This window comes from Somniosus microcephalus, chromosome 20, assembly GCF_052327205.1.
Source record: "Somniosus microcephalus isolate GS21.2 chromosome 20, FLI_Smic_1.0, whole genome shotgun sequence".
Classification (NCBI taxonomy): domain Eukaryota; kingdom Metazoa; phylum Chordata; class Chondrichthyes; order Squaliformes; family Somniosidae; genus Somniosus; species Somniosus microcephalus.
The window spans coordinates 19155589-19169222 of NC_141006.1; positions in this window are offsets into that span (position 1 = coordinate 19155589).

Here is a 13634-nt window from a genome sequence, read left to right on the forward strand (position 1 = left end):
TGCTGCAAAGCAGGTCGGAGTTCAGACTGAGCAGAGGGAGGGGAAAGTCCCAGAGGGTCCACACCACGACGGGAATGGTTCTCCAAGTAACGGAGAAACTATTGAAGCGATATATAAAAAAAAAAATTAGAAATACCGCGAAAAGCTGCAGGTCGCAACGGGAACCGCGGAGAACAGCGTTGGCAGCAGCGGCAGCGGCGGGAAAGCGCAGGAGGCGCCATCTTAACTCGGCGGGGAAGAAAGAAAAGCGTGGGAGGCGCCATTTTGATCCATTGGGGACGGAGGAAAAGAGCGGGAAGCGCCATTTTAGATTTTCAAGATGCCGAAGACTGGCAATATTACTGCTTTCGATAGTGATATAGAAGATTGGACCACATATGTGGAAAGAGTGGAGGTATATTGCAAGGCGAATGAAGTAGCGGATGATAAAAAGGCATCGGTACTTCTAAATCTGATGGGCGCAAGGATATACGGGCTGTTACGAAACTTGATCACTCCAGCCAAACCGATGGACAAGAATTTTAAGGAGATTGTTGATACCTTACAGGAGCACTTAAACCCAACACCGCTGTTGATAGCGGAACGATTCAAATTCTTCAGGAGGAATCAGCACAAGAATGAAAGTAACGCTGATTACCACACCGAATTACGAAAGCTGTCAAAGCACTGCCAATTCGGGGCAGGGCTGGCAGATTCTCTACGAGACAAATTCGTCTGCGGTCTCCTAAGCGAAGGAACACAGAAAAGACTACTTTCTGAGAAAGATTTGACACTGGACAAGGCTTTCAGTGTGGCTGTATCATACGAAGCAGCAGCAAGAGGAGCTGCAGAGATACAGCAAAAGCCACAGGACTTCGGCACCCATGAAATGACACGGGGTTTCGAGAGATGTTATTGCTGCGGCAGATCCACCCATGACCAGAAGGACTGCTGGTTCAAGGACAAAACATGCAGGCAATGTGGAAAGATGGGACACATTGCACGTGTATGCAGGTCTGGAAAGAAATCCGCTGACAGTAAAAAGGTCAATAAGGAAAAGTACAGAAAAGTACAAATGATGACGGACAGTAGCTCCGAAGACCAGAAGAGCGATAGCGACTCCGGAAACAAGAGACTAAGCTGTCTCAAATTACATAATGTAATTGCCAAAGAAGATAACCAGACCATTTGGGTTACACTCACGATAGCGGGGTCCCCAGTCAAAATGGAGCAAGATACAGGATCAGCTCTGACCGTCATGAGTCGACGGGATTACGAGCGGCTATTTCTGCATATACCTTTGAAAGACACATCCATTATCTTGCAGACATATACGGGGCAGAAAGTATACTGCAGAGGGAAAATAAGAGTGCCTGTTGTATACAATGGCAAGGAAATACAGAAGTTGTATTTATACGTTCTGCAAGATGGTGGTCCACCGTTGTTGGGAAGTGAATGGATCAGAAAGATACGTTTAGACTGGCACTCCATTCAGGCAATGACGGTGACCAGTAAGAAAAAAAATGATGACGACGTCATACCTGGACGATTAAAAGAAATCTTGGCTGAAGCCAAAGAAGTGTTTCAACAGGAACTAGGAACCCTGAAAGGTGCCACCGCCTCAATAAAAGTGGAAGATGCGGCAATTCCCAAGCTTTTTAAGGCAAGGCCGGTGCCATACGCAATTCGTCCAGCCGTCGAGGCAGAGCTGGAGAATTTGGAAAAAGCAGGCGTGTTATCCAAGGTAGATTGGAGCGAGTGGGCAACACCCATCATCCCGGTCATGAAGAAAACGTTGAATAATGATAAATCTGAAGAACAGAGAAAAGTTCGCATCTGTGGGGACTTCAAGGTGACTGTAAACCCGGTTCTTCACATGGTACAGTATCCTCTTCCGAGGGTAGAAGATATTTTCGCCTCACTAGCCGGAGGGAAACGTTTCACCAAAATTGGCTTAGCACAGGCATATCTACAGATGAAGGTTGAGGAGGCCTCTAAAAAGTATCTCACGATAAACACACACAAAGGCCTGTACCAGTACAATCGTCTGGTTTTCGGAGAGGCATCAGCTCCAGCTATCTGGCAAAGAGCTATGGAGCAAGTCCTGCAAGGGATTCCGGGGACTCAATGCTACCTAGACGACACCCTTGTAACAGGAGAAAACGACAACGAGCACCTTGCCAACTTGGAGCAGGTGCTCACGAGGCTGAGAGAACGGGGCCTACGAGCAAATCGCCCCAAGTGCGAATTTTTCCAGAGACAAATACCATATTGTGGCCATGTCATTAACGAAGAAGGGTTGCATAAGTCAACTGAAAAGTTGAAGCGGTCGTAAAGGCCCCAGCGCCTGATAATGTCTCACAATTAAGGTCGTTCCTGGGATTAGTAAATTACTATCATAAATTTTTACCAAACTTGTCGCCGGTTCTGCACCTTCTTAACGCACTGCTACAAACGGGAGTAGTTTGGAAATGGAGCGAAGACTGTAAACGTGCCTTCCATAAATGCAAAGGCTTGATCACATCCAGGGAAGTGTTGGCTCATTACAACCCATCACTGCCAATCAGACTGGCGTGCGATGCATCCCCTTACGGCGTGGGAGCGGTATTATCGCATAGATTCCCCGATGGCTCGGAGCGGCCGATAGCTTTTGCGTCACGCTCATTGAACTCAGCTGAGCGTAACTATGCCCAGATCGACAGGGAGGCACTCAGCCTGGTGTGGGGGGTGAAGAAATTCAACCATTACCTACACGGACAAAAATTTACCTTGTTGACTGACTATCAACCCCTTGTTTCCATATTCAACCCTAAAAAGGGTGTTCCCATTATGACAGCGCAAAGGCTACAGAGGTGTTCCCTTTTCCTAGGGGCACACCAATATGACATAGAATACAAAGGAACAAAACAGCATGGGAATGCTAATGGGTTATCGCGCCTACCATTGCCAACGGTGGAAGAGGCGCCTACAGTGGACCCAGTGGAGATGTTCCACTCGACCATAGTGGAATGTCTACCGGTGACAAATTCTGCCATTGAAAAGGAAACGCGAAATGACCCGACTCTCTCATGAGTCTACGCTTTAACGGTGAAGGGATGGCCAGCACATGGCGAACCACTGTTGCCAGCATTCTTGCAAAGAAGAGAACAGCTGTCAGTGTGCCAAGGAACCTTGATGTGTGGATCCAGAGTGGTGATTCCACCCAAACTCAAGGATAGAGTGCTAAAGGAGCTTCACGAGGGGCATCTGGGTGGAGTGAAAATGAAGAACTTAGCCAGAGCATTTGTGTGGTGGCCAGGTATCGATGGAGACATCGAAGAAATGACCAAGAGCTGTTTAGGATGCCAGAAAGTCCAAAACGCCCCACCACATGCCCCTCTACATCCATGGGAGTGGCCCTCATCTCCATGGCAAAGGGTACATATCGACTTTGCTGGTCCATTTATGGACTCAATGTTCTTAATCGCGGTGGATGCACACTCCAAGTGGCCGGAGGTAATAAAGATGTCCTCCACCACCACGGGAAAAACCATCACAGTATTAAGGACCATATTCGCCAGGAATGGGCTGCCTGAACAGATCTGCTCTGATAATGGACCGCAATTTGTATCCGAAGAATTCAGGAAGTTCTTAAAAAACAATGGGGTTAAGCACTACACGTCCGCCCCATACCATCCCGCCACCAATGGATTAGCTGAAAGGTTTGTCCAGACCTTCAAGAAGGCCATAAAGGCCATGGGTAATGAAGACATAAATCTACAACATAAGGTAGATAACTTCCTGTTTGCATACAGGAATGCAACACATGTGGTTACAAACCAAACCCCCGCCATGATGTTTTTCAATAGAAGCCTAAGATGCCGGCAGGATTTGGTCAAGCCAAACGTCAGAAGGGACGTAGAGAAACGGCAATTTCAAAGCATGAATGAAAGGCCAACTAGAACCTTCCAGATAGTTCAACCAGTCTTGGCCCGGGACTACCGTACCGAGAAATGGCAGCCTGGAACTATTTGCACACGACTAGGACCGCTGATGTATACCATGGACATTGGAGAAAGCATAATAAGGCGCCATGCTGACCAGATCATAGAGTCATCCAAAAAAGGACAAACCTACACCACAACTCTATACGCCTAGTGATGAAGCAGAGATACCCATAGTATCTACCTCCGATCCGGTGATACTGGAACCAGATGAACCCGACACTGGCATTGAAGCCGAAGCGACCTTGCCAAAAGAACCTACTACACCACCGAGGCGTTATCTGGACTGAGTCAGGAAGCCTCCAGAGAGACTGAATTTGTAATTGATTAACTTCAGCAAATGTGTTTATTATTGTTCTTGTAAAAATGTTATTTAATGATTATTTAAATGTTATGTACTATTTATCTAAAAGGGGAGGAATTGTAGTGTATGTACCTTTAAGAGAAACGATGATTTTGAAGTCCCTGTATAGTGTAGTACCAGTAGTGACCACTCGGGTATATAAGACTGTATAGCATCTTGTGTAGTTAGTTCACCTCCAGACTTTGTTCAGTAAAAACTTGTTAAATCAACTCCTGCATTTCGTGTCTCTATAACACACGGATCTAACAGATACACTACTCCCAGTGTCATAGATACATACTCTCACTGACATAGATACACTAATGTCAGTGTCACAGATAAACTAATCTCAGTGTCACAGATACACTACTCTCACTGTCACAGATACACTGCTCTCACTGTCACAGATACACTACTCTCACTGTCACAGATACACTACTCCCAGTGTCACAGATAAACTAATCTCAGTGTCACAGATACACTGCTCTCACTGTCACAGATACACTGCTCTCACTGTCGCAGGTACAATACTCTCACTGTTGCAGATACACTACTATCACTGTCACAGATACACTACTCCCAGTGTCATAGATACACGACTCCCACTTTCATAGATATAATACTCCCACTTTCACAGATACACTACCCCCAGTGTCACAGATACACTACTCTCACTGTCACAGATAAACTACACCCAGTGTCACAGATACACTACTCTCACTGACACAGATACACTGCTCTCACTGTCGCAGATGCACTACTCGCACTGTCACAGATAAACTACACTCACTGTCACTGATACAATACTCTCACTGACACAGATACACTGCTCTCACTGTCACAGATAAACTACCCTCACTGGCACAGATACACTAATCTCAGTGTCACAGATACACTACTCTCACTGTCGTAGATACACTGCTCTCACTGACACAGATACACTACGCCCAGTTTCACAGATACACTACTCTCACTGAAACAGATACACTACTCTCACTGTCACAGAGACACTAATCTTACTGTCACAGATACACTACTCCCAGTGTCACAGATACACTACTCCCAGTGTCACAGATACACTACTCCCAGTGTCACAGATACACTACTCTCACTGTCACAGATACACTGCTCCCAGTTTCACAGATACACAAATCTCACTGTCACAGGTACACTACATCCAGTGTCACAGATACACCACTCTCACTGTCGTAGATACACTGCTCTCACTGACACAGATACACTACGCCCAGTTTCACAGATACACTACTCTCACTGTCACAGATATACTATTCTCACTGTCACAGATACACTAATCTCAGTGTCACAGATACACTACTCTCACTGTCACAGATACACTACTCTCACTGTCACAGATACACTACTCTCACTGTCACAGATACACTACTCTCACTGTCACAGATACACTACGCCCAGTGTCAGATACACTATTCCCAGTTTCAAAGAAACACTATGCTCACTGACACAGATACACTGCTCTCAGTTTCACAGGTAAACTACTCTCACTCTCACAGATAAACTACTCTCACTGTCACAGATACAGTACTCTCACTGTCACAGATACAATCATCTCAGTGTCACACATACAATACCCCCAGTGTCACAGATACACTACTCTCACTGTCACAGATACTCTACCCTCACTGTCACAGATACACGACTCTCACTGTCACAGACACGCTACTCCCACTGTCACAGATCCACTACGCACAGTGTCAGATACACTGCTCCCAGTTTCAAAGAAACACTATGCTCACTGATACAGATACACTGCTCTCAGTGTCACAGGTACACTGACCTCACTGTCACAGATACACTACTCTCACTGTCACAGATACACTACACCCAGTGTTACAGATACACTACCCTTACTGTCATAGATACACTACTCCCAGTGTCACAGATACACTACTCTCAATGTCACAGATACACTACTCTCCGTGTCACAGATACACTACTCTCCGTGTCACAGATACACTACTCTCACAGTCACAGATACACTCCTCTCACTGTCACAGATACACTACACCCAGTGTTACAGATACACTAACCTTACTGTCACAGATACACTACTCCCAGTGTCACAGATACACTACTCTCAATGTTACAGATACACTACTCTCAGTGTCACAGATACACTACTCTCACTGTCACAGATACACTACGCCCAGTGTCTCAGATACACTGCTCCCAGTGTCACAGATACACTACTCCCAGTGTCACAGAAACACTTCTCTCAATGTCACAGATACACTACTCTCAGTGTCACAGATACACTACTCTCACTGTCACAGATACACAACTCTCACTGTCACAGATACACTACTCTCACTGTCACAGATACACTACTCCTACTGTCACAGATACACTACTCCCACTGTCACAGAAACACTTCTCTCAATGTCACAGATACACTACTCTCACTGTCACAGATACACTACTCTCACTGTCACAGATACACTACTCCTACTGTCACAGATACACTACTCTCACTGTCACAGATACTCCACTCTCACTGTCACAGATGCACTACTCCTACTGTCACAGATACACTACTCTCACTGTCACAGATACACTACACCCAGTGTTACAGATACACTACCCTTACTGTCATAGATACACTACTCCCAGTGTCACAGATACACTACTCTCCGTGTCACAGATACACTACTCTCAATGTCACAGATACACTACTCTCACTGTCACAGATACACTACGCGCAGTGTTACAGATACACTAACCTTACTGTCACAGATACACTACTCCCAGTGTCACAGATACACTACTCTCAATGTTACAGACACACTACTCTCACTGTCACAGATACACTACGCCCAGTGTCTCAGATACACTACTCCCAGTGTCACAGATACACTACTCCCAGTGTCACAGATACACTACCATTACTGTGACAGATAAACTACTCCCACTGTCACAGAAACACTTCTCTCAATGTCACAGATACACTACTCTCAGTGTCACAGATACACTACTCTCACTGTCACAGATACACAACTCTCACTGTCACAGATACACTACTCTCACTGTCACAGATACACGACTCCTACTGTCACAGATACACTACTCTCACTGTCACAGGTACACTACTCTAACTGTTACAGATACACTACTCTCACTGTCACAGATACTCTACTCTCACTGTCACAGATGCACTACTCCTACTGTCACAGATGCACTACTCTCACTGTCACAGATACACTACTCCCACTGTCACAGATACACTACTCTCACTGTCACAGATACAGTGCTCTCACTGTCACAGATACACTACTCTCACTTTCACAGATAGTCTACACTCACTGTCACAGATACACTACTCTCACTGTCACAGATACACTACTCTCACTTTCACAGAAACACTACTCTCACTGTCACAGATACAATACTGCCACTGTCACAGATACACTACTCCCAGTGTCACAGATACACTACCCTTACTGTCACAGATACACTACTCTCACTGTCACAGATACACTACTCTCACTTTAACGGATAAACTACACTCACTGTCACAGACACAATCGTCTCAGTGTCACAGATACGCTACTCTACTCTAACAGATACACTACACTCACTGTCACAGATACACTACTCACAGTGTCAAAGATAAACTTCTCGCACTGTAACAGATACACTACTCTCACTTTCACAGATATACTACCCTCAGTGCAACAGATACACTATGCCAAGTGTCACAAATACACTACTCACAATGACACCGAAATACTACTCTCACTCTCCCAGAAACACAACGCCCAGTGTCACAGATAAACTATTCCCAGTGTCACAGATACACCACTCTCACTGTCACAGATACAGTACTCTCACTGTCACAGATACAATATTCCTACTGTCACAGATACACTGCTCACAGTGTCACAGATACACTGCTCTCACTGTCACCGATACACTTCTCTCACTGTTACAGATACACTACGCCCAGTGTCATAGATAGACTACTCTCACTGTCACCGATACACTACTCTCACTGTTACAGATACACTACGCCCAGTGTCACAGATACACTACTCTCACTGTCACCGATACACTACTCTCACTGTTACAGATACACTACTCCCAGTGTGAGAGATACATTAATCCCAGTGTCACAGATTCACTACTCTCACTTTCACAGATACACTACTCTCACTGTCACAGATACACTACACTTACTGTCACAGATACACTACTTCAAGTGTCACAGATACAGTACACTCACTGTCACAGACACACTATTCTCACTGTCACAGGCAAACTACCCTCAGTGACACAGATACACAATGCACAGTGTCACAGATACACTACACTCAGTGTCAAAGATACACTACTCTCAGTGACACAGATACACTACTCTCACTGTCACAGAAACACTACTCTCACTGTCACAGATACACTACGCCCAGTGTCACAGACACACTACTCTCAGTGTCACAGATACACTACTCTCACTGTCACAGAAACACTACTCTCACTGTCACAGAAACACTACTCTCATTGTCACAGATACAATACTCCCAGTGTGACAGATACACTACTCTCACTGTCACAGATACACAACACCCAGTGTTACAGATACACTACCCTTACTGTCACAGATACACTACTCCCAGTGTCACAGATACACTACTCTCAATGTCACAGATTAACTACTCTCACTGTCACAGATACACTACTCCCAGTGTCACAGATACACTACTCTCACTGTCACAGATACACTACGCCCAGTGTCTCAGATACACTACTCCCAGTGTCACAGATACACTACTCCCAGTGTCACAGATACACTACTCTTACTGTCACAGACACACTACTCTCAGTGTCACAGATACGCTACTCTCACTGTCACAGATACACAATTCTCACTGTCACAGATACACTACTCTCACTTTCACAGGTACACTACTCCTACTGTCACAGATACACTACTCTCAGTGTCACAGATACACTACTCCCACTGTCACAGATACACTACTCCCACTGTCACAGAAACACTTCTCTCAATGTCACAGATACACTACTCTCAGTGTCACAGACACACTACTCTCACTGTCACAGATACACAACTCTCACTGTCACAGATACACTACTCTCACTGTCACAGATACACTACTCCTACTGTCACAGATACACTACTCTCACTGTCACAGATACACTACTCTCACTGTCACAGATACTCTACTCTGACTGTCACAGTTGCACTACTCCTACTGTCACAGATACACTACTCCCACTGTCACAGATACACTACTCTCACTGTCACAGATACAGTGCTCTCACTGTCACAGATACACTACTCTCACTGTCACAGATACTCTACACTCACTGTCACAGATACACTACTCTCACTGTCACAGATACACTACTCTCACTTTCACAGATACACTACACTCACTGTCACAAATACATTACTCTCACTTTCACAGATACACTACTCTCTCTGTCACAGATACACTGCACTCACTGTCACAGATACACTACTCTCACTGTCACAGACACACTACTGTCACTATCACAGATACACTTCTCTCACTGACACAGATACGCTACTCTCACTGTCACAGATACACTACTCCCACTGTCACAGACACACTACACTCACTGTCACAGATACACCACTCTCACTCTCACAGATACACTACTCTCACTGTCACAGATACACTACTCTCACTGTCACAGATACACTACTCTCACTGTCACAGATACACTACTCTCACTGTCACAGATACACTACACTCACTGTCACAGACACAATAGTCTCAGTGTCACAGATACACTACTCTACTGTAACAGATACACTACACTCACTGTCACAGATACACTACTCCCAGCGTCAAAGATAAAGTACTCTCACTGTAACAGATACACTACTCTCACTTTCACAGATACACTACCCTCAGTGCAACAGATACACTATGCCAAGTGTCACAAATACACTACTCACAATGACACCGAAATACTCCTCTCACTCTCCCAGAAACACTACGCCCAGTGTCACAGATACACTATTCCCAGTGTCACAGATACACCACTCTCACTGTCACAGATACACTACTCTCAATGTCACAGATACACTATTCCTACTGTCACAGATACACTGCTTGCAGTGTCACAGATACACTACTCTCACTGTCACCGATACACTACTCTCACTGTTACAGATACACTACACCCATTGTCACAGATACACTACTCTCACTGTCACCGATACACTTCTCCCAGTGTCACAGATACACTAATCCCAGTGTCACAGATTCACTACTCTCACTTTCACAAATACACTACTCTCACTGTCACAGATACACTACACTTACTGTCACAGATACACGACTCCAAGTTTCACAGATACACTACACTCACTGTCACAGACACACTACTCTCACTGTCACAGGCAAACTACCCTCAGTGACACAGATACACTATGCACAGTGTCACAGATACACTACTCTCAGTGTCAAAGATACACTACTCCCAGTGTCACAGATACACTACTCTCACTGTCACAGATACACTACACTCACTGTCACAGATACACTGCTCTCACTGTCACAGATACACTACTCTCACTGTCACAGATACACTACTCTCACTGTCACAGATACACTACTCTCAGTGTCACAGATACACACTCTCACTGTCACAGATACACTACTCTCACTGTCACAGATACACACTCTCACTGTCACAGATACACTACACTCACTGTCACAGATACACTACTCTCAGTGTCACAGATACACTACTCTCACTGTCACAGAAACACTACTCTCACTGTCACAGATACAATACTCCCAGTGTCACCGAAACACTACTCTCACTTTCACAGATACACTACTCTCACTGTCACAGATACACTGCTCTCACTGTCACAGATACACTACTCTCACTGTCACAGATACACTTCTCTCACTGTCACAGATACGCTACTCTCACTCTCACAGATACACTACTCTCACTGTCACAGATACACTACACTCACTGTCACAGATACACTACTCTCACTGTCACAGATACACTACTCTCAGTTTCACAGATACACTACTCTCACTGTCACAGAAACACTACTCTCACTTTCACAGATACAATTCTGCCACTGTCACAGATACAATTCTCCCAGTGTCACAGATACACTACTCTCACTGTCACAGATACACTACTCCCAGTGTCACAGATACACTACCCTTACTGTCACAGATACACTACTCTCACTGTCACAGATACACTACTCTCACTTTAACGGATAAACTATACTCACTGTCACAGACACAATCGTCTCAGTGTCTCAGATACGCTACTCTACTCTAACAGATGCACTACACTCACTGTCACAGATACACTACTCCCAGTGTCAAAGATAAACTTCTCGCACTGTAACAGATACACTACACTCACTGTCACAGATACACTGCTCTCACTGTCACAGATACACTACTCTCACTGTCACAGATACACTACTCTCACTGTCACAGATACACTGCTCTCAGTGTCACAGATACACACTCTCACTGTCACAGATACACTACTCTCACTGTCACAGATACACTACACTCACTGTCACAGATACACACTCTCACTGTCACAGGTACACTACACTCACTGTCACAGATACACTACTCTCAGTGTCACAGATACACTACTCTCACTGTCACAGAAACTCTACTCTCACTGTCACAGATACAATACTCCCAGTGTCACAGAAACACTACTCTCACTTTCACAGATACACTACTCTCACTGTCACAGATACACTGCTCTCACTGTCACAGATACACTACTCTCACTGTCACAGATACACTTCTCTCACTGTCACAGATACGCTACTCTCACTCTCACAGATACACTACTCTCACTGTCACAGATACACTACACTCACTGTCACAGATACACTACTCTCACTGTCACAGATACACTACTCTCAGTGCCACAGATACACTACTCTCAGTTTCACAGATACACTACTCTCACTGTCACAGAAACACTACTCTCACTTTCACAGATACAATTCTGCCACTGTCACAGATACAATTCTCCCAGTGTCACAGATACACTACTCTCACTGTCACAGATACACTACTCCCAGTGTCACAGATACACTACCCTTACTGTCACAGATACACTACTCGCACTGTCACAGATACACTACTCTCACTTTAACGGATAAACTATACTCACTGTCACAGACACAATCATCTCAGTGTCTCAGATACGCTACTCTACTCTAACAGATGCACTACACTCACTGTCACAGATACACTACTCCCAGTGTCAAAGATAAACTTCTCGCACTGTAACAGATACACTACTCTCACTTTCACAGATATACCACCCTCAGTGCAAAAGATACACTATGCCAAGTGACACAAATACACTACTCACAATGACACCGAAATACTACTCTCACTCTCCCAGAAACACTACGCCCAGTGTCACAGATAAACTATTCCCAGTGTCACAGATACACCACTCTCACTGTCACAGATACACTACTCTCACTGTCACAGATACAATATTCCTACTCTCACAGATACACTGCTCGCAGTGTCACAGATACACTACTCTCACTGTCACCGATACACTACTCTCACTGTTACAGATACACTACGCCGAGTGTCATAGATAGACTACTGTCACTGTCACCGATACACTACTCTCACTGTTACAGATACACTATGCCCAGTGTCACAGATACACTACTCTCACTGTCACTGACACACTACTCTCACTGTTACAGATACACTATGCCCAGTGTCACAGATACACTACTCTCACTGTCACTGATACACTACTCTCACTGTTACAGATACACTACTCCCAGTGTCAGAGATACATTAATCCCAGTGTCACAGATTCACTACTCTCACTTTCACAGATACACTACTCTCACTGTCACAGATACACTACACTTACTGTCACAGATACACTACTTCAAGTGTCACAGATACAGTACACTCACTGTCACAGACACACTATTCTCACTGTCACAGGCAAACTACCCTCAGTGACACAGATACACTATGCACAGTGTCACAGATACACTACTCTCAGTGTCAAAGATACACTACTCTCAGTGACACAGATACACTGCTCTCACTGTCACAGAAACACTACTCTCACTGTCACAGATACACTACGCCCAGTGTCACAGATACACTACACTCAGTGTCACAGATACACTACTCTCACTGTCACAGAAACACTACTCTCACTGTCACGGAAACACTACTCTCACTGTCACAGATACAATACTCCCAGTGTGACAGATACACTACTCTCAATGTCACAGATACACTACG